We start from the raw sequence: 26,912 nt of genomic DNA on the forward strand, positions 1-26,912 counted from the left end.
CATTATCCCCATATTGCAGAGGAGACTGGTAGCACCTCCACTATTACCCCCCTTGCTGCACTGTGGTAGAGTCTTGCTCAGACTGGGGCCAAAGTGCTGTTGCCTCAAAATCCAGTGAACAGGGTTGACAGGATTGCCATCTATCTCTCTCTCTGTCTGTCTACCAATCATATGAGAGCCAGTTTGGTGTAGTGGTTAGAGTGGTGGACTTTAACCTGGAGAAGCTGGGTTCAGTTCCCCACTCCTCCACTTGAAGCCAGCTAGGTGACCTTGGGTCAGTCAGAGTTCTCTTAGCCCACAAAATACACTGAGCTCACCACAAAAAGAGCTAGAATTTCAAGCTGCCAGACAATCTTTGGATCTCCTGGCTGCCCACTGGGCAGCCCCAAATCTGCCCCCAGATCTTTGGATCTCCTGGCCATACAATAATTCAGTCAGTCTGTCTTTCAGCGGCAGCGAGTCCTAACAGCACCTTGCCTACCGCTAATCAATTTTCTGTCTTCCAGCCCCGATTGGAGCTGTCCAGTACTGAAAAGTGCCTCACCCTCTCGGATTCTGGAAGCTCCCAGGCTTCTTGGTTGGAGCGGCGCTCCCTTCTCCAGAGCAGCAAGGCGTCCTCTGCTCTCTCCGCCTTCCCCCCACCCCGCCTCTCCCAGAGGAAACGCTGTCCTCCTCCAGAGTTAGAGAATCTCTGTGCGTAAAAGAGAGGCACAGATTCACCCAGCCCTCTTAAGCCAGGGTTTAACAAGCCTTCCCGATTTCCTCTCCACATCACGCACGCACATTAACGAGCGGTTCCCACCAGAGTTAGCAAATGGTTCTGCCCCAAACAGACGGAGCCACTTAGCCCAGTGGAGACAGGATCTGAGCAGCGTCCCGGGCGGGTTTCCTCACCTGGTCGCACTCATTAAAGCGTTTCCTGCCAGGGCGGAGGTGTCTCCCTGTGGGGAGGGAGTTGCTAAAAGTGACTGGCTGCTAACGCGAGAGGGTTAGGGGAGCGGGTGGGATAGATGACTTCGGGAAGGGCCTCTCTTGGTTCCCTGGTCTTGCCCCCTCCCTCCTTCTCCGATTTGCCAGTGGGCAGCCCCAGTCCCTAGGCTGGAGAAGAAGAAAAAGTAGCGCTGGCAGCGCCCAAATGATTGGATGAGGCGCCATTACATCATTTTCCCGGGGCTGCCTCGCAGATTTCCTTGCATTGGGGAGCAAAGTGTGTGCGCGCCAGTTAGTAGGAGCAGGAGGCACATCTGGAGAGGAGGGAGGGCTGCGCGCTGTGCCTTCAAGGCCCCCCCTTCCCCAACACACCCTCGCTCTGAGCGCCGGCCAGTCTGGGTCCCAACTCCTTCCCAGCCCCAGGCCAGAGAAGAGTTGGGAGGCGGGAGAGATGCGCCAGAGAAGGTCCCATGAAGCGGATCCCGGAGGGCGAGGACTCCTCCGCCTCCTCTGATCGGCTCTTGTGCCTGAAGGGCGGGAAAATGCACCGCGGGCTTTGAGAACGCCTCGGACAAGCGGTGGGGCAAGTCTGGTAAGTTTCGCCCTCCTCCCAGAGCGGGCGCCTTGCCTGCTCAGGCATCGGGGCAGCACCCTCCAGCCCAAGGTTTTGTATGTCACCCCTCGGCTGACTTTGGCATGCTCCTTCTGACCCTGCAGTCTCTGTAGCCCTGGCCAGAGATGCTTACCAGGAACGAGAGCCTGGGTCCGTCTGGAGAAAGCGATCGGTCTCCCTCCTGCCCCTTGCCTTTGGCGTGTGCCCTGGAAGGGAAGGGAACCTCCAGAGTGCTGGGTGGATCAGCGACCTTTGTTCTCTACCAGCAAGGGCATTCCGGGTACTCCTGAAGGAAAGAAGGAGAGGGGGCCGGGGCAGGGGAGGGCCGGCTCGGGTCTCGGAGAAGCAGCCCCCCCTTCTAGGAATTAGGGGAGGGGATTAACGCCTGGAAGGAAGCCAACATCAGTGGGGCGAGTGAATGTTTCCCTCTCAGCCCCTGCCAAATGACTTTGTAAAGAGGTTAGAATCAAGAGAAAAGATTGGGGGGGGGGGGAGGGTTGTTTTTTTGGGGGGAGGAATCTTTTTTCTTCAGAATAGGTGTGGGGTTTTTTTTAGAAAGTGCTCTTTTGTCTCCCAACTTTCTTGGGTTTGGTCTGTCTACAATGGTTTCCTTGTACTTCTTCCCTCTCAGCCTGAAAGGGGGATAGTGCTACTGATTCCTTTCAAACAATTGCAGAAATGCTTGGCTGGTGAGAGGTGGTGGAAGAATACAATAGATTTTGGGTGCCAGCTTGTTCCAGCCTTCCCCATGACCATCAATCTTTTCATCTAGGATGAATGCCGATGTCCACTCCGGAATTTTAGCAGATTGGAGTGTGGGTTCATTCACTCATCACAACTGGGCAGAGGTGTGTGGACCTAAAGGGCTTAGTCAGAACTATGGTCAGCCATCAAATCTCAACCACAGAACACAAGCAACTGTAATAGAGAGGGTCTTTGAGCTTGTGCAACTTTCATTTATTACCACAGCCTGCCTCATAAATGGTCATCCGGAGGAAAGCCCGGAATTAGAGGGCAGGGACAGCAGACAGGGCAGGAGCCTGGAACTCTGTTTTTTTTTAAATTAATTAATTAGAGGCCCCCCCCCCCAATCCAGTGTTGGGGCTTGGTGTGTGAGTGAGAGAGAGCTAGAGAGAACATGTTTGTGAGTACAGGAAGTTCATAAATATTCAAAATAAATTAATACATTTTGACAAGGCACCTGGCCATACCTAAGGATCAAAATGTCTTCAGAACTGGCTCACATCTTTTTTCTGGCTGCAGCTTTCCCAGAGCAGAATGCAAGATTATGCAAATGGCATCATCCTTGTTAGCTAAACCTGCCTCTATTAAGAACTACCAGGGGATCAGGAGCTGCCAAGCTTTCTTTCATCCCCCCCCCCCCTTCAACTTTCAGTGTGCTGGAGCTGTGGCCCCTTCAGGTAAAGATTGGCGGCTGCCCTAGACAACACAGGTAGGTAGGAAAGGAGGCAGACAACTAAGGGGGTTCAGCAAAGCTCACTTGATGCAATTAATTGCCACTAACAGCTCTTCAATATTCATAACAAAGCAGTATGATTGTAAGGGAAGCATATTAGACTCCGGGTCAGCAAGGCAGACAGTAGATACGTTTTTTTACACTTTGCATTTGCACGGCACTTCCAGCATTCAAAGCATTTCACAAATGTTAGCACAGTAATACTTTTTGCAGCCTTGTAAAGTAGGCCAGGATGTCTATCCACATCCTGTAGATGGGAGGAGGACTGAGAATTAGTGACTTGCCTAAGGCCATGAGGTGAGTTTGTGGCTGAGATGAAATTTGAACCACTGACCACCCAAACCACAGCTCAGTCTCTAGACTACTCCAGCTCCTGTTTTTTTTATGGCATTAGCTATATATGCAGTGTTGTCAATCTACTCCATCATTTCCAGAGTTGCATAAGCAGAACCAAACAATTAAAAAAAATACTGGGCTTTGCTCTAAGAATTTTCCAATCTACATTTCAGCAGAGGTAGAATAACACAGCAAGGAGAAGGCAATAGAGGGTAGACTGGCAGATGCAAGGGTAAGAGGAATGGATGGATGTGGGCAAAGTTATTTCATGTCAACTAAAGAAAAACACTGGGACATTATTCTTTGGGGAGGATCCACAGCTCTGACTCTAAGTTTATGAGTATGTATAAGCTATGCATGTATCCAGAAAACTTCACATGGTGTTTTATGGAGCAGTAATCCATGGGGTTGCTTCATGATAAACTCTGAGTTCTATTAATGGAGAGTGGACCGTGGAATGTTAAAAAAAAATCACTGGATTTGCAGGGATATTTTTGGGGTGGGGATGGAGATGGAATGCATCAAGAACAATGCAGTTTTACCAGTTCTTTGCATTTGAGAAACAAGAATATTGGCCTCCCCAAGTCATCACATCAGCTTATCAGCAGTCAGTCCAAAGACATGACAATGCAGACCAGGGTCCCTCTCTTGCCTGCTGGTTAGAGGCTTTCTTTATTGTTGCTTGTCCCAGAAGCAAGAGTCCCAGAAGTGTGCTTCTTTTCAAGACTCTCACCATCCCTTTGAACTCTGCTCATTCATTTTATTTCTATGTAGCTTTGATCCTGCCCATCACAGTGACTTTGCCCAGAAGTCCTTCCTTCCATTTGCTGTATACTTTGGAGAGTGTAAAATGACTCAGAGTAATCCTGGGTAAATAAACAAGACAGAAATATAACAAGATGTTCTAACCACCACAGTTCTCATTGCTGCGGTCATATTTAAACATGGCTTAATTTGATGTAATGCTCGCATTGTCCACTTCAATGGCAGACCATTATGAAAGTGTTGAATGTAGTGACAGGAGAGTGGGCACCACTTGGTATCCTGGCACCAGAGCAGGCATCTGGCTTCCAGGCTTTCTTCTGCCAAAGAGACTTCTTTTTGCAGTGCCAAACTGTCTCCATCTCAGAGATTCCTTTGCAAGTAAATACCTACCCCAAGAAATATCTGATTAAGGAAATGAGAATGACAATAGTTATACTATATGCAAAGAATGTGGAGCAGGCTGTGTGTTGAAATCCAGTGGAAAAAATAAATAAATAAATAAGACAAAGAAGCACCTGGGTGGGAGGTATGTGTGTGTGCATTTCACTTAATTTAACACTGGCAAAACTGAGTGCACAGACTCCTCATTAACCAAAGCTATATGCACACACAAAGGTGTCCATATGATGCTTGTCTACAAGATATTAATGTACAGTTGATCTAATTAAGGTAAATGGCATGTTAGCTTTGACTTGCTAGAAAAAGCCCAGATTTGAAGATGTTTCAAATAATTCTTCTTTCAAAAATTGCTTTGGTTGTTGAAGTTAAAAAGAATTGACTTTTGCTGTGGATCTGAAGGTGCGATAGAGATAGATAGACAGATAGATAGATAGATAGAATATCTGTGTGTGTGTGTGGCTTTTTTGAGCAGAAACGCACAGGAATGCTGTTCTGACTGGCTTGGTGTCAGAGGATGTGGCCTAATATGCAAATGAGTTCCTGCTGAACTTTTTTCTACAAAAAAGCCTCCTCTCTGTGTGTGTGTGTGTGTATATATATATATGTATAAATTTTAGTTCATGACCAGCTCATTATAGCTAAAAAATTCCACAAATTAAACCAGATTGTACTGTAAATAACTTGATTTATGCACACTGAACCATTCCCAGCCTGGTTTAATGAATGCAAGCTCCTCCTTTCCCACAAGCCAACATCTTAACTTTAGAATTATGAAAAGACTGCACGGACTTCCCTCAGTCTGCACGGCTGGATTACTCCGTAGCTGTCCATCATCACCAGAGCCCACAGGGGAAATCTGCACTACAAGCTCATGTCAGTTTTATACCACTTTCACTTCCCACACAGAATCTCACAAATAGTCATTTGTTGAGGTTATTGAAACAGGTTTTTTTTTTTAAACAACAACAACAACAACATATCCCCAATCTTTCTAACAGAACAACAGTGCCCAGTTTTTGGTGGCGAGAAGGAATATTAAACCCATAGATATGCCTATATTCATGCTGCCCTTAGAAAAAACATGGAAGAGGCTCCTGATTCCTGAGAATGGGTGGCTACGGCCCCTTTCAGAGCAGATGGGCAATCCTAAGTGTTATTCTCTTTTTCTGGGAATAAACACCGTTAAATACACCTGAATAAGATTCTGAGTCAACCCACTGAGGACTGCTCTCTAAACCTACCTATTAACAAAGAAAGCAACACCCATTCAGGCCTGGCAAAGGCATGCCGATCGCCATACAAGGTGCTAAGTGTAATATATGTCCAAGTGCAAGGGTACAGACCTGTCAACAAATGGAATATCTATTAAATAATATGTTTGCAGGTGTAAAATGGAAGACAGTATTCATTTCATTTATTTTATTTACTTCATTTATAATTGTAGTGAAGCACATACAGTTTTAAAGTTACTGCTATACCTGGAATTAAGCATAGATTTTCTGGTCTGAACTGAGCTCACTAAAATGTGGAATGTTATGTTGTAAGAGTCTGGCAGTATTTCATAATGATCAGAAACATGATATACCACATGAATTAGTTGATATTGCTATGAATACTATTCTTGGCATTGGCTTTCTTTGGCAGATTTAGATGACATAAGGTTGTAACCACGAACAACAAAACATATAGAAAGTCATGATCTGATGTTGAGAAAATTTAACATTTAAGGGGTGTGATATAAGTGATGGAATAAAGACTAGCTCTGTGTTCATGAGAGTTAATACAACCTGCTTAAGAGGTTTTCTTAGACACAACCTCAGTGAAGATAAACAGGGTTAATTGTTGATGTGATTCAATTACGGTGGGCATCAAAGAAAAGGCAGGGTTTTCATGTTAAAACATGCCCCTAGTAGTTTGTTCAATTAAAATATCTGAGGGTCTAGAGACTTCACATTTTTCTGAAGAGAATGTGATGACCTAGTTCTCACTTATACTTCTTTCCTTTGCTGTGCTTTGTTAAACACTCAACAATTCATTTCTAAAAGGTATCTAAATGATACCATTAGAGTGCAGAGGGTGGGAGTGGTGGTTTAAATGTAACCCTATTTTCCATGCATATGAACAATGTTCACACATTGTATTACCCTTATGGCTAACAGCAGCTTTTTTTTGTTCTCTTTCATGATTGGTATAGGCCCAGGAAATGTTGCTTGAGGCAACAAAATACTTTAAACTAACCCTAGACTTCTGGTGTTTGAATAATTGGGTAGGAATGAGACCACATTTCAGTTCTAGTATTGCCTCTTCAATTTTGACCACCCCCTTCCCCTTGTAAGAAACAAAACCAGGAGTCTTCAATTGTATGTTGCTTCCTTACACCTTTCCCTGTTAAGGATTAGCACATCTTTCAAGGCTGTTTTTGCATTCTTGGCAAATAAATGACATAGCAGCAGAATCACCAATGACAGCTCTGAAAATGAGGTGGACCATTCCTAATGTGGACGGAGAGCACACAAATCTTTTTTCCCCGGTCAGCTTAAGCAATGTGTCATTCTGGGATCAAACCACAACTGTTTAACTGAAATTGCTTAATCCTGTAAACTGGTGTGGTGGCAAATAAACGTTTAAGACTCCAGTTGTGTCACGGCAAAGTCCTAGCCCTGCTATGCTGCACCAGCTTTCAAAGCCACTGCAGACCTCCACATGGCCACAGCTGGCTGAATCAGTTTTCAAAGCAGCAGCAACACCCAGGTGTAGCCTGGGTGCAATGCAGAAGCCCTTGCATTCATTAGTAGAGAGGGAGGATAGCAGAATCATAATTGAAGCTCAGAATTCATGTATGTGACATCCCAAGGTTGACTGTGCAGCCCACTGCTTCAGTGATTCCATGCTCTGGAAGTTAGGCCTCAGTACATGTTTACCTGTTCATTAGTCTGCCCTGGGCTCCATCAAGCTGAGGTATATACAAGGTCCCAACTGGGAACTCAGTTTCAAACTAGACATTAACAGCTGTAGTGCCAGATCTAACTCCACCCCACCCCCCAAAGGCAGACAGGAGCTGCCAGAAACTGCCCTTTAAAAGGCCAGAGGGGGCTGATTCTGATCAGGACTCTGATGTGGGGGGAAGAGGGGCTCCTGCCTCCTCCCACATCATTTTCTGAAGCCAAAAAGGCCTCAGAGGAGCTATATTTGTCCCATTTTGGAGCTTCATGCAGTACATTGAAAGGTGTTACATCTAGGTTGATATTTTTAATTATCGTGCAAACAATTCCGATCGGGACTGTGGCATGCAGGACCAGAGACCTTAAACCTTTTCTCCTGCACTGTATTCCCAATCCCAACATGAAGCAGTCTTGTGGAGTGACTTCACAGGGCTGTTTCAAGTAGGGAAAACAGTGTGGGTAGGAAGGCTTAAATCCCTTCTCCCTGTTTGCTGCAGTCAGCCCCCTGTGCCTGGGAAGAGTTTTCAGCAGGGACCTGAAGAACATTGTTTGACAGGAGCCAGGGTGGGCACGAGGAGGAAATGTAATGAGATTGAACCCGGCAGTCACATAAGTGAGACAAACTAATGCTCTATAAACCATTATTTGCAGTCACAACCACCTATTTCTTTAGAGATGGAGTTGCTAGGCTGCCCAGGAAACTTTTTTAGTTTATAGAAACATTTTATACTCATATCCAGAATGTTCCCTCTATCACAACTTTTATTGTCAGGATTTTCCTTTTGCCCAGGATCATCACTATTTATTTGCAACAATATCCAACATTTCATCCAGGCCTGCACACGGGTATGATTTTATTATTAGCACCTGAAATCTATTTGTATTTGCATTCGTTTTATATTGGAATGTTTTAAGACTAATGTGATTTTAAACCTTGTATAATTATATGAATATGTTGTTAGCCGCCCTGAGCCCGCTTCGGCGGGGAGGGCGGGATATAAATAAAATTTTATTATTATTATTATGATCCACAAGGATGAGTGTTGTCTGACCCACCAGGGGTTTTCTAAATCTCCTGGTTTTGTTCCTTGTCTGGGCATGAAAAACAGGGAATGTGTGTATGTGTGAAAAGCATCTAGCAGGTTACAACACCTGGCTGTTCAAGATAGCAGGTCACAAGTTGTCCAGTCCTGATTGTTATAGGTATTGGTCCATTCAAAGGATATTAAACAATCTGCCTTACAGCCACTTGTAGGGACCAGTACTGATGGAGTAGAACATTACAAATAACCTGCTATATTAAGAATTTCAAAGAATTTTTTTACAAAGAATTTCAAATCCCTTTCAAGGACATGATTTTAAAATACCATAATTTCTAGAAACAATTCAACTTCTGTTCTCTGTGTTACATTCAAACTTAGCAGGAGTATTACTATGTTGCATTTCTCATTAGATGCAATCCCCATTTTATTAATTTATTTCATATTTAAATTATTTAAAACATTTATAAACCCACTTTTCTCGCAGATTACTGGGAGCCAAGGAGGTTTAACATCAATAAAAACCACACAAAATGTAGTTTTGAAAAACAACACTTGCATGGCCTCTCATATAAAGCGACCTGCAACCTGTGCAAAAACAGCTGTGTGTGGTGTAGCTTCTTGGCATGGGCAGCAACCCCATGCCCTTTCCTGTTATCCTTGTCCAGTACTGAATGCTCCTCTGCCACATTGCAGTTGGTCAGATTACTTCCTGAACTTTTAATTTACTTAGTTGGTTCCTGTCTGCTGTGCTGTCCCTAGTCACACCTTCATATTTACTTCGGTGCATATGTTCAGAATAATCTGTTGGCTGATCTTACAGACAGACTCTTTCTCCCCTCAAATTACTATCTGGCTCTCACCCATAGCTCTGAGCCAGGAAATGTATGGCAAGCATCCCTTGCCTGTTCCATTGCTCTTCACCAGACAGGAGGGCTGAAGCTGGTACCAAGAGGGGATGGAAGGTAGTAGAAAGGTTGTCCAGCAGCACCCTGTCACAATTACCAAGCTTGATCTTCTTCCTCTCATTGAAGAGTCACCTCTTCCACTGAGATACAAGACAGGAGACAGCTTAGTAACAAGCAAATGGATCACAGTGTTCTTGCTAATACACTCACAGGCACCCACACAGACTTTACACCTTCATTGATTGCTGGTCAATATGTGCATTTTTAAAGTAACAATCTCACTCGCCTAAAATCCCTGCTTGTTTAATATGACATATGAATATGGAAGGAAAATACAGATGAAAAACTTTCCATTGATACCTCAGTTTCACATGTGAAAGGAAGTTCTGAGAGCCAAATCATGCATTCCTGGTGCCTTCTCCATGCCTGGACCCCACAGAAATGGCTGGAAATTCCTATCCAATGTAATCCTGCTATATTCAGGGTTTACCACCTTGACTGGCATGAAATTCACCCCATGGGGAAGGGGCAAGTAATGCAGTAGAAGGGGCTCCAGTAATGCAAAAATGTGTCCTAGCATCCATGTTCTGAAGCAATTATTTGTTTATACAAAGTATTAGTGCTCAAAGTACTGGTGGAAAAAATATAATCAGAGATGTCATATACACAATTCAAAGAACTAATACTATAGTAAGAAAGTACTGTGATCACTAGAGTCTAAATAGTAATGATGTATCCAAAACTTCAAACATGAAGATTCATCACACACATGCTTGAAGTTTTGGATACATACATAGATTCTTTTTGCTTCACATTTGGACATACCTATTGTTATTGTTTGGACTTTAGTGGCTATAGTGTCTTGTTATTACTATTTTTGTATTGTGGATATGATATTGTTTAGCACAAAAAAGACAAGAAGTACACAATGATAATATTTATAAATATTTATTTAATATTTAGCATCTTATATCACAGTGACATATTTAGTTTTTGTTGTCAGATACACACTAATCCTTCTAGTTTGTGCAAAGTATTAGTGGGGCAGTGGGAATCTGGGTTCTCTATCTCTTATGATAGCTACTGTTTTAGGAAGCTGCTGGGAAGCTAAGATTTTCTCCTCTCAAGGGTAGAGGGCAGGGGTGACATATATGGGTTCCCCCTGTGGGAGTCATTTAACTTTCCACCAGAATTTGAGTACTGCAAAGTATACAGTCATGGCTGGTATCAGATTAACCTTTGTTGGGTTGTTGGCTCAAAATGATCAGGGCACAGTTGACTTACGGCAATCTCTTGGAGTTTTTAAGACTAGACATATTCAGAGGTGGTTTGCCTTTGTTGTGACCCTGGACTTCCTTGGTAGTCTCTCATCCAAATACAAACAAAGACCAACCCTGCTTAGCTTCCAAGATCTGATGAGATCAGGCTAGTCTGGTCAGAGCAGACCCTTGATAGCTCTGTTGAGCCTGTCCAGTTGAGGAAAGGAGGCAGGGATGTGTATATTTGTGAAGAAACTGGAGGTTTTTAATTCAGAAAAGAGAGTAAGCAGAGCGAGAGACATGAAGTGGTTGGAGCATTGTGGGAGTGCAGGATCTCCCTCTGGGACCTTATGTAGGGTAATAGCTCTGCTGCCCTGCAGGATTGCCTCTTTGCTTCCACCTGTGCTCTACTTAAAGCAAATATTACAAAAATGCCATAAGCCTCCAGTGCTTGTGCTCTCAGAGGGAGCCAAGCCATACAGAGTTGCCCCTGGGACCTCTCACTGTTTAGAGAAGAAAGGACCATATAACAGTATGTTTTATTGATGAGGCACAATCCTCCTGGCCTTTCCTCCCCCCCCCCCACTGAATTATGAAGATTACATTTATTGAATTTTCACAAACCTTAACACAGTTGAAAATGCACTCTTAACAATTATAGCCCCCCCAAAATACTTGCTAGTGGGAGACCTAGAGAGAGGCAGTGTTAGTAAGGGACAAGTCTCCCTTTCTGCCCTATTCTGGGTTTTTAATGACATGGCTGTGAGCCACCTTGAACTGTTCTGCTGGAGAGATGACATACCAATCCTCCAAGCAAGCAATAGACAACAAATTCTGTCTACCTCAGACTTGCAGATGTTTTGAAAGGCACTCCATTCTCCATGAAGAGGCATATCCTGGTGGTCAGCAGCACTGATACAGCAATGGGCCTTGGTCTTCCTCTGCTCCAAGGAAGCCCTGTTTATTGAAAAAGGTGGTGGTGGGGATTGAGCTGCCTCTTCCCCTGGGTGCCAGCAGTTGAGATACTAGCAGCCCACACCCTACCTTGTAATTCCTGCTCTTAAGAATATGTGTGTGGCATGGCTGGGCATCCCGTATCTGGCAGCCCCAGACAGGACCTTGCCTAGTTGTGCCCAGAGCTTCCCTCCTTTCTTGGAGGGAAGTTGTCCTGCCTTATCCTGAGCCTGACCATTGGTTCATCAAACTTGCAGTGCAATCCTGAGCAGAGTTACACTCTTAGGAATGTGCTGAAATAAGTGGGGCTAGAAGGGTGTAACTCTGCTGTGGATGGCACTGACTGCAGCTCTCCAGGGTCACAGGCTGACCAAAGGTTTTTCCCAACACCTGCCATTGAAAGCCCTTGAACAGGCAATGCCAAGAACTGAATCTGGATGCAAAGTGGGTGCTCTGTCCATGACCTGCTGCTCTTCCCCCTGGACTATGTACAAGAACTGAATTGCTGAGGGAAGACTGCTGTTGACACTTACTATCTAACCAGAAAGCCTTTTTCTGCAGGCTGATGACACCTTAAATTTTCTGCACATCCCTTTCTGGACTGTGTGAGCCACTGAGTGTTTCCGTCTAGCCTGGGCCTGTCAGCTGCATTGTTGCAATCAACACAATCAGGAAGCAATTGTAGCTTTAATATTTTGGAGCAAGAACTGGCTTCTTTTTTTGTTAAAGCATCTCATTAAACAGTCCAGCTTGATTTTCAACTTATAAAAAAATGCTGAAACTTAGAAAAGGGCTTATATAGAGAAAACAAAGAAACGGGGGTGGGGCTACTTTGAGAAGAAACAGCTAGCAACACAGTGACTGACTGGTAGATTTCTAACCAGGCAGCTGAACATTTGGGCTCCCAGCTTCAGAATGCTAATGTTGCAGGAGCACATCAATGCTAGCAAGAGGAATGCTAAGCCAGCAATAATCGCTATGAGCCAGTGGGGAGCCGCAGAATGATTTAATTGCAAGGGAATAACATTTCCACCTCCCCATCACCACATCCACACAGCTCCTGGGAGGTACTCTGCGGGGACAATTTCCAGATCTATGGTATTTCCAACTGAACAGCCTGCAAGCATTTCCCTCTGTTCTAATCCTCTAAAATTAGAACAGGATAGGAATAGGCATTGGAAGAATCAGTTGGGCAGCTAGCCTTTTGCATGGCAGGTTGGGGTTTATATGCCTCATGAGCCACAAAGATCTCCAAAGAAGGATTAGCCATTCCAGCGAGGTGCAAGCAGATCCAAGTCCCAGCAACTCTGCTGGTATCTCAGCACTCATTTGGCTCGAAACCCTTCAGTAGCAATAATAATTGGTGTCAGTTCACCAGATGCTCCCTCCTGTGCAGCCACTAGTTTGTAGGATAAAGTACTGTGTGAGCCAGTACTTATTTTTGGTACTACTGGCTTGACATGCCCCAAAGAGCTACCCAGCTTGGCTTGTTCCAGGGCACTTTTACTTCCCACTCTAGCCCCAAAGACCTCAGTACTCTAGATCAGGATGGCCAAACTGTGGCTCGGGAGCCACATATGGCTCTTTCACACATGTTGTGCGGCTCTTGAAGCCCCACCCCCACCCCATCAGCTGGCTTGGAGAAGGCATTTGTCTTTTAAAATCACTTCTCTAAGCAAAGCCAGCTTGGAGAATGTATTTAAAGCTAAAGTTGCTTTCTTTCCACTCCTCCATCCCCCGTCTATTTTCCTCCCTCCCTCCCTCCAACATTTGACATTTATGTCTTGTGGCCCTCAAACATCTGTCTTGCTGTTCTCAGACATCTGATGTTTATTCTATGTAGCTCTTATGCTAAGAAAGTTTGGCCACCCCTAGTCTAAATAATGGTTTACCCTGATTTCCTATCATTTTCTCCAGGCTGTGGCAAGGGGGAAAATGAGGCCAGAGAAATCGTAGCTCACCATTAAGCCTAAATCTAAAGAAAACTAAGGTCAGGCCTGTGTCCAAATTAAAGGACTGTCTGCAGATAATTAAGCAGCACAGTCTAGTCTTCAAAGAGTTAACGAGATCCTTTCTCACTGACTAAAGAAAACACAGAGATAAGCTGCTTGGTCTGATCTGGAGAAAAGGAACACAGCCCTTAACCATTTGATCTGCATGCCTTGACAGTAGGCCATTGAGTTAACTGTCAGGCTGCCCTTCCAGATCATTCAGAAACAGACATGGATTGTGCAGAGTACAGTAGCCTGTCTGGTTTCAGAGCTTGTACACTTTCAAACAAACAATAACTGTGGCTTCTAGGTGTCATGCAAGGTGTGAGTATAGATCCCCAAAAGATTCTATGGTTTGAGAATGGCTGCAGTACTAAGCACATTTACACAGAAGTCAGGCTTCTTACACAGAAGAGCCCCGTGTTGCAGAGTGTTAAAGCTGCAGTACTGCAGTCCTAAGCTCTGCTCATGACCTGAGTTCGATCCCCGACAGAAGCTAGATTTTTAGGTAGCCGGCTTGAGGTTGACTCAGTCTTCCATCCTTCTGAGGTCGGTTAAATAAGTACCCAGCTTGCTGGGGGGGAAAGTGTAGATGACTGGGGAAGGCAATGGCAATCACCCCGTAAAAAGTCTGCCATGAAAACGTTGTAAAAGCAACATCACCCCAGAGTCAGAAACGACTGGTGCTTGCACAGGGGACCTTTCCTTTCCCCAGACTTTTTCTTCTAGCTTTAACTTTTCCTAGCATTATCATCTTTTTTTCAGTGAGTCTTAGTTCTGTATAAAAATGCTTAGGCTCAGGCTATTAATTATGCATGGCTGGGTGACTGTAATCAGACAGTGGTTCAATTAAGACAACATATGAAACCATGGTTTAATTCAACTCTGGTTAGTGTAATCATTTAAATGTAGGCCACTCCACTAACTATATAGCCCACAACACACAACATCACATGTTTTTAGATCAATAAGCATAAGAGGCAGTGCAAACACAAGTGCAATGGCCTTACACCCCTGCCTACACATGATGGCTGGCTCATGAGCATGGACTCTGTGCACGTTAGAAGTGTCATCGCATTGGCTCTCTTCCTAGGCTCAGGGATGCTGCTTTTTAAAAATATTCCCAGTCACAGAGAGGGAGCCTACATATTTGCACTTCCCATACATACAGTCTCCATGCTCATAAGCCATGTGGAGGTGGGGGACAGGGTCCAGACACTCATACCTGCTCCCCTTCCCCCAGGTTGGTGTAGTTATTAAGTGTGTGGACTCTTATCTGGGAGAACCGGGTTTGATTCCCCACTCTACTTGCAGCTGCAGGAATGGCCATGGGTCAGGCATAGCTCTTGCAGAGTTGTCCTTGAAAGGGCAGCTTCTGGGAGAGATTTCTCAGCCCCACCCACCTCACAGGGTGTCTGTTGTGGGGGAGGAAGATAAAGGAGATTGTGAACCGCTCTGAGACTCTGAGATTCAGAGTGGAGGGCGGGGTATAAATCTACGGTCTTCTTCTTCTATGCACATTGACTTCAGTGTTCATAATGTCATTTGTAGAGGCCTTATAGGATCTGAAACTATATGATCTGAAACCATAGTGTGAAGTTGGTTTCTTAGGCATAGTTAGTCATATTTGGCATAGTTGTGAACCTCCTGAATTGTTTGCTGGCAGTGCCCTCACTGCCATACAGGCTGGGAAACCAGCTGGGTCTCCAGGTGAGGTTAAAGTGAGAAAGCAAGCATTTTTTTAAGGCAAACTAGGATCTGAATGATCCATTGTGAGATGAATTTGTGTGTCAAGAACTAACCATAGTTAAAATAAATTACGGTTTTGTGTTCTGTCTGAACCAAGCCAATGAGGTGGTGAAACCTTTTCCTCCTATAGAACTAAACCGGAGCCCAGTGGCACCTTTAAGGCCAACAAAGTTTTATTCAAAGTGTGAGCTTTCATGTACCAAGCACACTTTCTCAGAGAATATGAAATGGAAACAGAATCTTACATATCTTAAGTATATCTTACATATAGTGGGTGGGTAGTAAATTAGCATACAGAATAACAAAGAGTTCAGTTGAACTCTAACTGGTGATAGCCATATAACTAAGCTTATTATTCTTGTCATCTGTTAAAAATCTTCGTTATTCTGTAGGCGTGCTTGGCACATGAAAAATCACTCTTTGAATAAAACTTTGTTGTCTTAAAAGTGCCACTGGGCTCCAATTTTGTTCTAATGCTTCAGACCAACACAGGGTGTTTTCGCACTCACCTTCAGCCGGCGCCGCGACCCTCTTGACGACGGAGGATCTGTGCTGATTTCCCACACGAAGCGCTGGAGCAACCAGAAGAGCCGCCAATTTCCGGCGCGAAGCCCGCTCAAGCGTTTTCCTGCTTCCTGGCGATTTGCGTTTGAGCGGGCTTCGCGCCGGAAATTGGCGGCTCTTCTGGTTGCTCCAGCGCTTCGTGTGGGAAATCAGCACAGATCCTCCGTCGTCAAGAGGGTCGCGGCGCCGGCTGAAGGTGAGTGCGAAAACACCCACAGTGTCCACCTGGACCTGTCTTTTCCTCCTATAGCACTTTTGGTCTAAGGATAGAGAGCCTTGGGAAGGAGAGACGTCAAGAAGTTCTAAACATCTGAGCCCCTATTCATGTGACAACTTTGGTGCAAGCCAGTAAGAAAATGTGATCAGCTGGCAGTGCAGATCTACCATACATGGGATATTAAACTTTTGGCAGGCCACTGCAAATGCTCAGAAATGTGTGCTGATGTGCCATAGACTGAACGATGTATGTAGAGGTGAATGCACTTGCCTATATGTCATGGACTGGAAGCCAGCTGGATTTTTAGGCACTGTTCCCATAAATATCACACATCTTTAATATGTGCCAGCCAAGAGGCATTACAATATTTTGACTTCAAACATATATTAGTAAACTTCAGTTCTATGTCTGCTGATCATCCAGTAAACAGTGATGTGTTGAGTCAGGCTGGAGTACAAGAGGGTCAGCTGAACACATGAATCTGCCTTATACTGAGTCAGACACATTAGTCTATTAAGGTTAGCATTATCTTCACTGTCCTGACATGGATAGATGATCCAGGCTAGCCCAATCTTGTAGGTCCTGCTTAGTATTTGGATGGGAGATCACCAAGGAAAGCCAATGTTGCTATGTGGAGGCAGGCAATGGATCTACTTCTGTAGAGCTCTTGCCTTGAAAACCCAATGGGGGTCACCATGTCAACTGTGACTTGGTGGTACTTTCCACCACCACTGTCTTCACTGACTAGTGTCTGCTATCTAAGGTGTCAGGATGATGCCAGGGATTGAATCTGGGGCTTTATGCAGGCAAAGCAGGTGTCTGAGCACTGAACCATGGCCCTTTTCTGCTAAGCTGGGTGCCAGTCTCCACATACATGCTGTGTGGGAGATCAGTGATCAGACATTTCTGTTAGTGTTCAAAGCAGCTCAAGGCCATCAGGGCCATGGTATGGCAGATCTTCACCTCAGAATTTATTGGAATATATTTATCTAGTCCATGAACTGTCTGCCTTGTGTCAACAAGGGTGAGGGCCTTCTCAGTAGTGGCCCCTGTCCTGTGGAACCAGTTGCCTGATGAGGTGCTCCCTAGAGCATGAAAGATCGCTCTTTTGGGGGGTGGCCTTCAGATGATTGTGATTCACCAGACAGCTGGTAAATTATGCTTCAGCTGTGTCTTCACCATCCATGCATCCTACCCTGCTTGACAGATTTTAACCTGGCTAGATTTTTAATCATTTTATATTTGTAAAGTTTACTGATTGTATTTTTGCTACTGTTTTACCAGACATATTTTATATATTGTTAGCTGCCTCAAGTCCCATTCAGGGGAGAGGGAGTGGGATATAAATTTGACAAATAAATAAAATATGGGGAGGAGAGGAATGGTCTCTCCCCAAATAGCTTTTCCTTAGGAGAAGTGTTTGTTGGGGTTTTGTGACATGCATTTGAGTGTGAGATCATGGATCATGCTCTCACACTTTCACCTTCTGCACACAGGTTTTTTTTTTTAAGAAAAAAACACACACAACAAAACAATTGTTACAAATACCTGAAATTTTTTTTTTTACCAAAGACAACAATTATTTCTCTCAGTTTGATTCCACAGAACATGTCTACTCACACAAGGCATCTTCTGCAAGTGGAAACACAAGAAAGACTGTAAGCAGCCCTTGTGTTCAGTCAGCTTAACTGCAATTGGTCTTGCACAAGATACAGCCCAAGAGCTGTTATCAGCAAGCTTCCTCCCAACAATGATCTTCTTCAATCAAATCCTCCAAATTGGGCTGTAATGACTGCATCAAACAGCACTTGTCTTTCAGACTTTTGTAAATAGCAAAATTGATCAGAAATGACATATCAGTGCTCGATCCTATGGCAGTTCTTACACAATGCTTTATGCAAACAGAGCTGCATGGTCTAACTTCTTTTCCACTATTACATGGCATGATTCAACCCAGGGACTTGCTGAAGACAACTTTGTGGAATTTTGTAGATGAGTGAAGATTTTAACCCAGATCATTACATGGAAAGGTACTAAACACCCTATTATTTGTAGGTTGGGGCTGGATTATCTAGCTGCTTTAATCCAGCTGCTGCACAGTTCATCACACTTGCCACAGAAAGCAACCTAGACATTACAATCAAAACAGAACCACCACAAAAAATAGTAGCCCTTTGTTGTGTGCTCTGTATGTTTAGGCACATTTATCCGTATTTTGACAGCAACAAGTCATATTTGTTCCTATTCCTTCATATCATCAGCTGACATTGGCAGAAAGAGCCCAGATGAGGGTGCCTAAACATTATTGGGGGGTGAGAGGGAGGACTTGATACAGGGTTGCCATTTTGAGCAGCAGCCTCACATAAAATGTCAATTTTATGAATTATCAATTTTTAACTTGGCACAGAGACAAGAACATTGATTACACTGCTGGCTATAGAATCAAATTATTGTAACTATTTATCAATCATATCTGTAAGGCAGCTTTTACTGGCAAGCAAGAGCTTCATGTTCACACTCTCAAAGGGGTAGCTAGAACAATTGCTTGTTAAATGTAAACTGGCGCCATGACTCAGTAACTAATTAACGAGACATCCTGAGACATGCTGGTAGAGGGGCTAGGAAGATAAATCTTTCTCTGGCACTGAATTTGTACAATGCCAGATCCATTAATAATAAGACCTCAACTCTGCAAAATTACTTTGCAGCACAAAAAGTGAACCTGGCATGTGTGACTGAGACCTGGGTGCAGGAGAGTGAGACAGTTGCCCTGAAAGAGCTGAACACCCCCCTCCCAGGTTTCTTGGTCTTCCATCAGTCCTGGACAAAAGGTTGGGTGGGGGAAGTGGTGATACTTATCTGAGAGTCTTTCTCCTTCAGGCCACTTCCCGCACCAAAGATTACCGACATTGACTGTGTTGGCCTAGCATGGGATGCTGAACAGAATTTAGCTATCTGGCTGGTGTACCAACCATCTGGTGCACCAACAGATACCCTGTTAAGCCAGTTGGAGGTGGTATTGGGCTGGGCCTTGGAGTACCCCAGGCTTTTAGTACTGGGGGGAAATAAATGTCCATGCTGATGAGCTCATGCTCCCACAGACTACAGACTTAGTGTCATCCACGGCAGCACTGGGACTCCCTCAGATTGTATCAGCTTCCACTCACCCAGTGGTCCACACACTGGATTTGATCTTTGGGATGGGGATAAATGCGGACCTGGATGCCATCAATGCAATACCATGGTTGGACCACTTTGTACTGAAGGCCTGGCTGAGTATCCCAGTCCCTTCCTGCTTAGGTGACAAGCTGATTTATGCTCATCTGTGGAGACTGATGGGTCCAAATGGTTTTCAGACTTCTCTGTGGGATCTGATGCCCCTTGGTAACTTTTTAGATGTGCTGGTAGAGGACTGGCATGCTCATGACAAAGCTGCAAGAACATTTTATAAGATGTTTATGAATGCCTGTGAGATGGCAGTGAAAGCCAGAAAAAAGGAATTCTGAGCAACTTCCATTGCGTCCACAAGTTCCGATCCAGCTCAATTATTTAGCATAATCAGATCACTAATCTCCCTTTTACAGGAATGTGTCAATTAGCTGCGAGCAGGGTTTTTTTAAAAACAGGAACACACAGGAACGCAGTTCTGACTGGCTTGGTACCAGGGTGTGGCCTAATATGCAAATGAGTTCCTGCTGGGCTTTTTCTACAAAAAAGCCCTGACTGTGAGGCATTTGGGAACTGTTTTGCAGATAAAATCTTGTCACTCCACCAAGACCTGCCAGCCAATATTGATACAGTACCAGAACTGAAGGCCCGTAGACCATCTTTAGGCCCAGTAATGGACCACTTCAGCCAACTCTTCCAAGATGAGAGTTTTCTGTGCACTGTGAAGCCATCACCTGCCTCCTAGACCCATGTCTGTCATGGCTGCTGAAAGCCATCAGTGATAGAATATAGACTCCCCAGGCAGATATTATCAACTTGTCTCTGAGTTCAAGGTCCTTACTGTGGCTTTTCAAAAGGCAGTGGGAAGACCACTCTTTAATAAAAACCACCTTTGTATCCTACTGATTCTACTGACTACTGCCCAGTTTCAGACCTTCCATTTCTGGGTAAGGTAGTTGAGAGAGCAGCAGCAGAGCAACTCCAGGCAGTCCTGGAAGATTTCTCTATACTGGATCCATTCCATCCAGTTTCCACCCTGGCTATGGGACAGAGACAGCATTGGTCCCCTCACAGATAATCTCTAGAGATATTTGACTCAAGGCAGGTCAGTGCTGCTGTCTGCCCCATAGCCAGGATTTTGAAGGTCAGGGGCATGTAAATGGGTTGGGCGGAACTTAGTGGCTTCCCCCACCACTGCCCCTGCCACAGCAATAACTCAGGACCCCAGACTTCCTCTCTCCCCCTCTCCCAGCTTCTCTTGATGTGGCTGTCATGATTTAAGTTGCAGGATGAGGAAAGGAGATAGCTGGGCTACTATCTGTTGGTGCACCAGATGGTTGGTACACCAGACAGATACAGATGCTACTGCTGCTGCTACTCTAGACAAGGCAGGGATGAGTGAGATGCGTACACACATGTGCACACAAACAAGGAAAACAGGGAAGGGGGGTTGGCCTGGGACCACGGAGCTAGCCCAAGCTCATGCACAATGCTCAGGTTGACTCACAGCAATTTGTACCTTGGGAACGCACCCAGGGGCTGGAAGCAGGGAAGGGAAGGGACCCTAAGCTCCCCACGAACCCTGCAGAGACCAGAGGTGGGCTGGTGAAGCCACACTTTCCCTCTCTGGCTTTGTGCAGAATCTGGGGGTAGGGAGGCCATTCTTTCTCTCTCTGGCTTTGCACCCCTTCAGCCAGGGGAGGGGAGCCAGCATGCTCCCATCTCCTGGACAATGGCTAGACTGGGCTCTCCCTTCCCCTTTCTCTCCACTGCCTTCTCAACACAGCCTTCTGTTTGATTTAAAGGACCAGCTGATCAGCGGGCCCTTAAAATGGCATGGGAGGGTTGGTGACTGCTCCTACACTCCCCTCCCATAAGAATCTCACCCCCATGGTCCCTCAGGTGGCAGCGAAGGTGGCAGGGGGGGGGGGAGACGGAAGGTCAGGGCCCTGAGCAGATGCACCCCAACAGGAAGTCAGGGCAGGGCACCCACAGGTCCCCTGTGGCTATGGGTCTGGCTGCTATTATTACTTGAAATGACAGCAGTGTTTGACATGGTCAGTCACAATCTTATGACTCACTGCCTCACTGATGTGAGGATACGTGGTATGGCCTTGCTCATTTCTCCACAGTTGGGGACAGAGGGTGGCGCTTGGGGAGAGTGTTTCATCATGTTACCCTTTGGTATGTGGCATCCCTCAGAGGGTGATCCTCTTAATCCTTGTTATTCAACATCTATATGTGTCCCCTCACCCAGTTGGTCTGGAGTTTCAGACTGGGCTGTCACAAGTATGCTGATGACACCCAGCTGTATCTGCTGTTGGATGGTCAGCTGGGTGCCACCCCAGATATTCTAGCCAAGGGTTTGGATGCTGTGTCTGGTTGGTTAAAGCAGAGTTGATTGAAATTAAACCCATTAAAGATGGAGGTCCTGTGCCTGAGTCATAAGATGACGGGGTTAGGGATCTCCCAACCGTTGACAGTGACAGAGCCAACAGTGTAGAGTCACGGCATGATTTTGGATGCCCAAATAACAAACATTGGCAGGACAGCATTTCCCCATCTTTGGCAGGCCAGGCAACTGGCTCCCTACCTCTGTTGCCCCATGACTTAGTCACAGTGATTCATGCAATGGTCACCTCAAGGCTGGACTACTGTTACTCACTCTATGCAGGGCTACCCTTGCAACTGATCCGGAAACTTCAGCTAGTCCAAAATGCAGCAGCACGTATCCTTATGGGGACACCATTAAAAGCCCATATACAACTGGTCCTCTGCCAGCTGCACTGGCTTCCAGTTGAATACTAAATCAAGGCCAAGGTTCTAGTTTTAACATTTAAAGCCCCATGCAGTCTGGGACTAACATATCTGCAGAACTGTCTTTCCTGATATGCCTTCCAAAGAACACTCCACTGCACGGATCAAGACCTTCTGGTGATCCTTGGCCCAAAAAAGTTCTCCTTAGCCTCAATCAGAGCCAGAGCTTTTTCTGCTCTGGCGCTGGCCTGGTGAAACACTCTCCCAAGTGAGATCTGAGCCCTGCAGGACTTAATGCAGTTCCTCAGGGCCTGTGAAATGGAGATGTTCCACTGGGCCTATGGTTGAGGTGGTGGTAATCTATCTGAATTGGCCTCCGCTGCTCTGCTCTACTGGCGCATTTTCCTTATCCACCCACCTGCCTTAGTATGCTATTATTTGTGGTACACAGGTGCGGAACCCTCTGGGATTAGCTGTTAACTGTGCTATAGACCGCCACCATGTGGTTAGTATTAATTAAAGTTTTTGCATAGGTTTTAAAGATAGCATAATGTTTATTCCTATTTAAACTATTGTTTATATTGTTGTAATCTTCCCTGAACCTGCTGTGCAGGGGAGGGAGGACTAGAAATCTAATAAATAAAGCTATGATCATAAAAAACCATTTCTGAATGCATGGCCTTTCACTGTTAGATACATGCTTCATAAACATGTATCCATGTCTCCATGTCCTGCTCCATCTGGCCAGCATTCCACTCTCTGGTGGTTTTCTTCACTTCTCTTCTGCTGACAGTTTCCCTCTCTTCTTTCCTTCCATTTTGTGCTCTGTCCTTGGGGTTTACTTCTAAATGCTGAAGGCTGTTTTGCCATTTAAAATGACAGAACTAATCCCTTTAGAATTTGATCCTTTTGCTGTTTTTCAGCAAGCAAAAATAACCAGTAGTTGGCTGGAAATTGGGTTGGAATGATATTCACTCAGACCTGCTCCTTCTTCTTCATGTGTGTGCTTTGGGCAAATTCCCACCAAACCATGCACCCGGTTCATTGTCACTTGGTAACTAGTCATTACCTTTTATTTTTAGAGAGACCAATAGCCTTAGCTCATTGCTTGGTGTGGCCAAACCCCAGCAGCTTGGCCCTGGGTTAGATAACACATGCCAGTAAGCATTTCCTTCACAGCTCAGGGAGCTCAGGGTGGTGGTGGGAGCTATTTGCCCCATTTTGAAGCTGTATGTGGGCAGAATACTATGTGAACCTAGATCCAGCTTGCTAGAAAACATAATATGCAGTTTGACTTTGTGTGTGTGTGTGTGTGTGAGAGAGAGAGAGAGAGGGAGGGGGAGAGAGAGAGAGCGATCAAATTTAGGGTTGAATCCAGGCTAAATTTTCTATCAGTGGAATGGATCTACATGGTGCTACTGGGGGATAGGGAACCTTGAGGAACAACACTGGGGGAGTCTGCAGCAGAATGGAAGAAAAAGGTGGAAGTTGGCAATTTTGTCTGGATCTGACCCTTAATATATAAATGACTTAAATCTGTAAAGTGTTTGTCCTCAGTATTTGTTTACTTACCTCAAGACTTCCTGACTCTGAAGAGAATCATCCTCTGTCCACTCTCCAAGGCAGCAGTGCCCATGAATACTTTAAGGCAATGCTTGCTGAGATCAGCTGTTGGACAGTAACTGGTCCTTTTACAGCTGGACAATCAGCTGGGAAGCAGCCTTGACCCAAGGGTGGGGAAACAAAGAAATGAGTCATAGCTGAGGGGCAGGAGCAGGGACAGCTTCCCCCAAGGAATTCCAGAGGGGTGTGCCCTCCAAGAGGCTGGCCCCCAGGATGGGCCAGGCCCTTCATAGGGCAAAGGGAAATCAGCTGAGGAGGCCACACCAGCTCTTGCTCCTCAGGTTGAAAGGAACTGGGTCAGGAGGGAGGTGAAGAACAAGGGTGAAGGAAACCCCCTTCCCTCTCAGTCTGAGACCTTTGGGAGGCACTCCCTGTTGTCAAGGATCCACCAGTCTCTGGCAGGGCCTTTACACTTGTTTCATTTATAACCTGCCTTTTCTGTTGAGACTCAAAGCAGATTACAGAATTACAGATTACACAAAAGACCCATGAAAGATACGGGGAAATGAGGCTGAGAGATAGGAACAAACTCCGCCCTCCCCCCCCCCCCCAGGCCATATAATATGTCCATGACAGATGTGGGAAATATCCAGATCTTCCACTGTGCTTTTGTCTATAGTGCCAGCATTCTTATGTATAGGGATGCCAATTATTTTGCATGGATTAACTGGCAGCAGTAGAACTGACTAGAGGGAACAAAGAGCTGGTGAACACATTAATGTCCCAAATGCTTCCCTTCTTGGTGGTGACTTTTAGTGGGACAGACTAGGCCAGTGGGAGCTACTGGATGAGATTGTTGCTGATTGTGGAGGACTGGAGCATGTGTGAGGAATCACTCACAAGCAACACTGGTCTTCAGTGTGCTGCCTCTCCCAGGGGCAAATGAGGGATGTTGCACAGTTGAATAGGTTAATTCATTTAAATGTATGCAAATTTCAAATTGCTCATTGCTTAGCACAGAGGCAAAGCTAAGAAGGAATGGCAGAGTGCCAAAAGAACCCCCAGTCAGCATGCATTAAAACTGTGTGAGCTGTAATACCACCCGCAACCCCAAATTATCAAGTGATGCACCAAACTCTCCATGATTGCTAGCTCCACACAATCACTGTGAGGAGGGTCATGCAATCTTTGTAATTGCTGGGGGGGTGGGGAGGAGTTACACGGTTTGTGTACATAAGAGATGCTAAATGTCCCTGGCAATGCGTCTGCAATGATGGGTTAAATACATGGTAATGCATGTGACATGCAGCTTGCTGGTAAAAGTTACAATAAACAGTTTTGCTGTGCTTGTCCCAGGGAACAGAGTTACAAAATAAGTTTATCTTCTTGGATCCTGTGTTGGATTAATGCAGAAGTAGCTAATTGGTGCTATTAATGAAGTTTACATTGATAAGCAATTTATTTAGTGCATTTCTATCCCACCCTTCTTTCAAGGAGTCCTGGGTGAAATACATCACTCTCCCCACATCCTTTTTATCCTTCCAGCAACCTAGTGAAGTAGGTTAGACTGAGAGAGTGGTGACTGGCAAGCTTCCTGGGAGATCCCGGGTCTGCCAGATCCAAGCCCAACTCTTGAACCACTCTATCCCTGGAATATACAAACTGTGACTTCTACAAAAAATAATTTGTGGTCAACGCAGCTGGCAGGTCTTAGTGCCAAATGGCATTAGTCCTGATCCTGCACCAGTAGCTTGAAAGGAGTCTTCTTGCAGTGGAATGAGCCAAAGCAGGGGGTCTATTCAGACTTCCCCTCTGAGTGGGGTAATCTCTTGCATGTGACAGCCAGCAGCCTCTGAAGCTCTGCTTCCCTTGGCACACCTGCACTCACCTGAGCACAATCTTGTCAGCTCACTTGGAAAAGCCAACACGTACTCTGGTGATGGAGAGAAAGAGCATAAATCCTCCAAAGAAAAATAAACTAAGAGGAGACATTTGACATAGCAAGGCATAGGGAGAAGGGGTAGCTCTGCACTAGGTATTTTTCCTTTTTAAAGGTCTCTTCGGCTGAGAACAGACGGGCATTCTGGGGTGGCTTCGAGGCATCCTGAATCAGGATGGCTCAAAAAGAGCTGTCCCAGTGCCTCCGCATGCTCTCTCGTATACTGCCCCCATTCCATCTGTGCGGCAGTTGGGCACCTCTACACGGGAAGGCATCCCAAAAGCCAGATTCCTTTTTTTCCCGTTGGGGGGCAATCACTCATGCACACAAGTGCTCCAGTGCTCTGAATGGTTTATTTTTTTTAAAAAAACTTGGGACCAGCTTGGGGCGGCTTGGCAGTTCCACACGGCCATGTCACCTCACTTGTGCCCTTCCCAATCCAGATGACAGGGAGGTGACTGATGGCTGACTCAAAGATTTGTTACCACTTTGGAAGTGGTAGCTTTTTGAGCCAGTCTCAGGTGCCTGGAGGGCAGGGTGAGGACGGGAGGAGGACGCCTGGCAGATGTTGCCGTCTGTACAGATTTTTTGGGTTGACTTTAGAGGTGTCTCTGAGTTGACCCAAAGTGCTGGTCTGTAGAAGAAGAAGAATTGCAAATTTATACCCCACCCTTCTCTCTGAATCAGAGACTCAGAGCAACTTACAATCTCCTATGTCTTCTCCCCCCCACCACAACAGACACCCTGTGAGGTGGGTGGGACTGAGAGGACTCTCACAGCAGCTGCCCTTTCAAGGACAACCTCTGCCAGAGCCATGGCTAACCCAAGGCCATTCCAGCAGGTGCAAGTGGAGGAGTGGGGAATCAAACCCAGTTCTCCCAGATAAGAGTCCACGCACTTAACCATTACACCAAACTGGCTCTGTAATCAGCCTTCATGTAGCAAAGAGCATAAGAACTCTCCCACTGCAGAGCTGAACAGTTTATAGCTGAAAAGCTATATTCATACTGGAACCATTTCCTGGGGGCAGGGAAAGGAATGATATTTCATTAGTGATGATATCACAGGTACTACACAGCAGGTGCATGGGACAATTATTAAAAATGTGCACAGATGTACAGTTTTTGGATGGGGAAGGTTTCCAGTTTTAGCAGATACCCCTCAAGGTAACAAAAAGCCTCTGAAAAACTGGTTCACTGCTGACTGAATATAGTCGAATTAAAATTTGTTGTGAACTAACACCAAAGGAATTCCTATAACTGTCATTCTGAGCTCAAAAATATGCCAGCTCCACAAGCTTTTAGACACCTGTCTATTCTGCCAAGTAACAAGGTCATTGTC

General features: G+C 45.4%; 1 protein-coding gene across 1 annotated transcript in view; it reads left to right on the forward strand.

The window, feature by feature from the left end:
• The first annotated feature begins 1,222 nt into the window (after nucleotides 1–1,222).
• The window catches only part of CHRM4 (cholinergic receptor muscarinic 4), an 81,057-nt gene continuing 55,367 nt past the window's right edge, over nucleotides 1,223–26,912 (forward strand). The window contains exon 1 of the mRNA XM_060262835.1: nucleotides 1,223–1,522. The gene's annotated coding sequence lies outside the window, so the exon portion shown is untranslated. The remainder of the gene's footprint in view (nucleotides 1,523–26,912) is intronic.

Source organism: Heteronotia binoei, chromosome 21 (genome assembly GCF_032191835.1).
Source record: "Heteronotia binoei isolate CCM8104 ecotype False Entrance Well chromosome 21, APGP_CSIRO_Hbin_v1, whole genome shotgun sequence".
Lineage (NCBI taxonomy): Eukaryota > Metazoa > Chordata > Lepidosauria > Squamata > Gekkonidae > Heteronotia > Heteronotia binoei.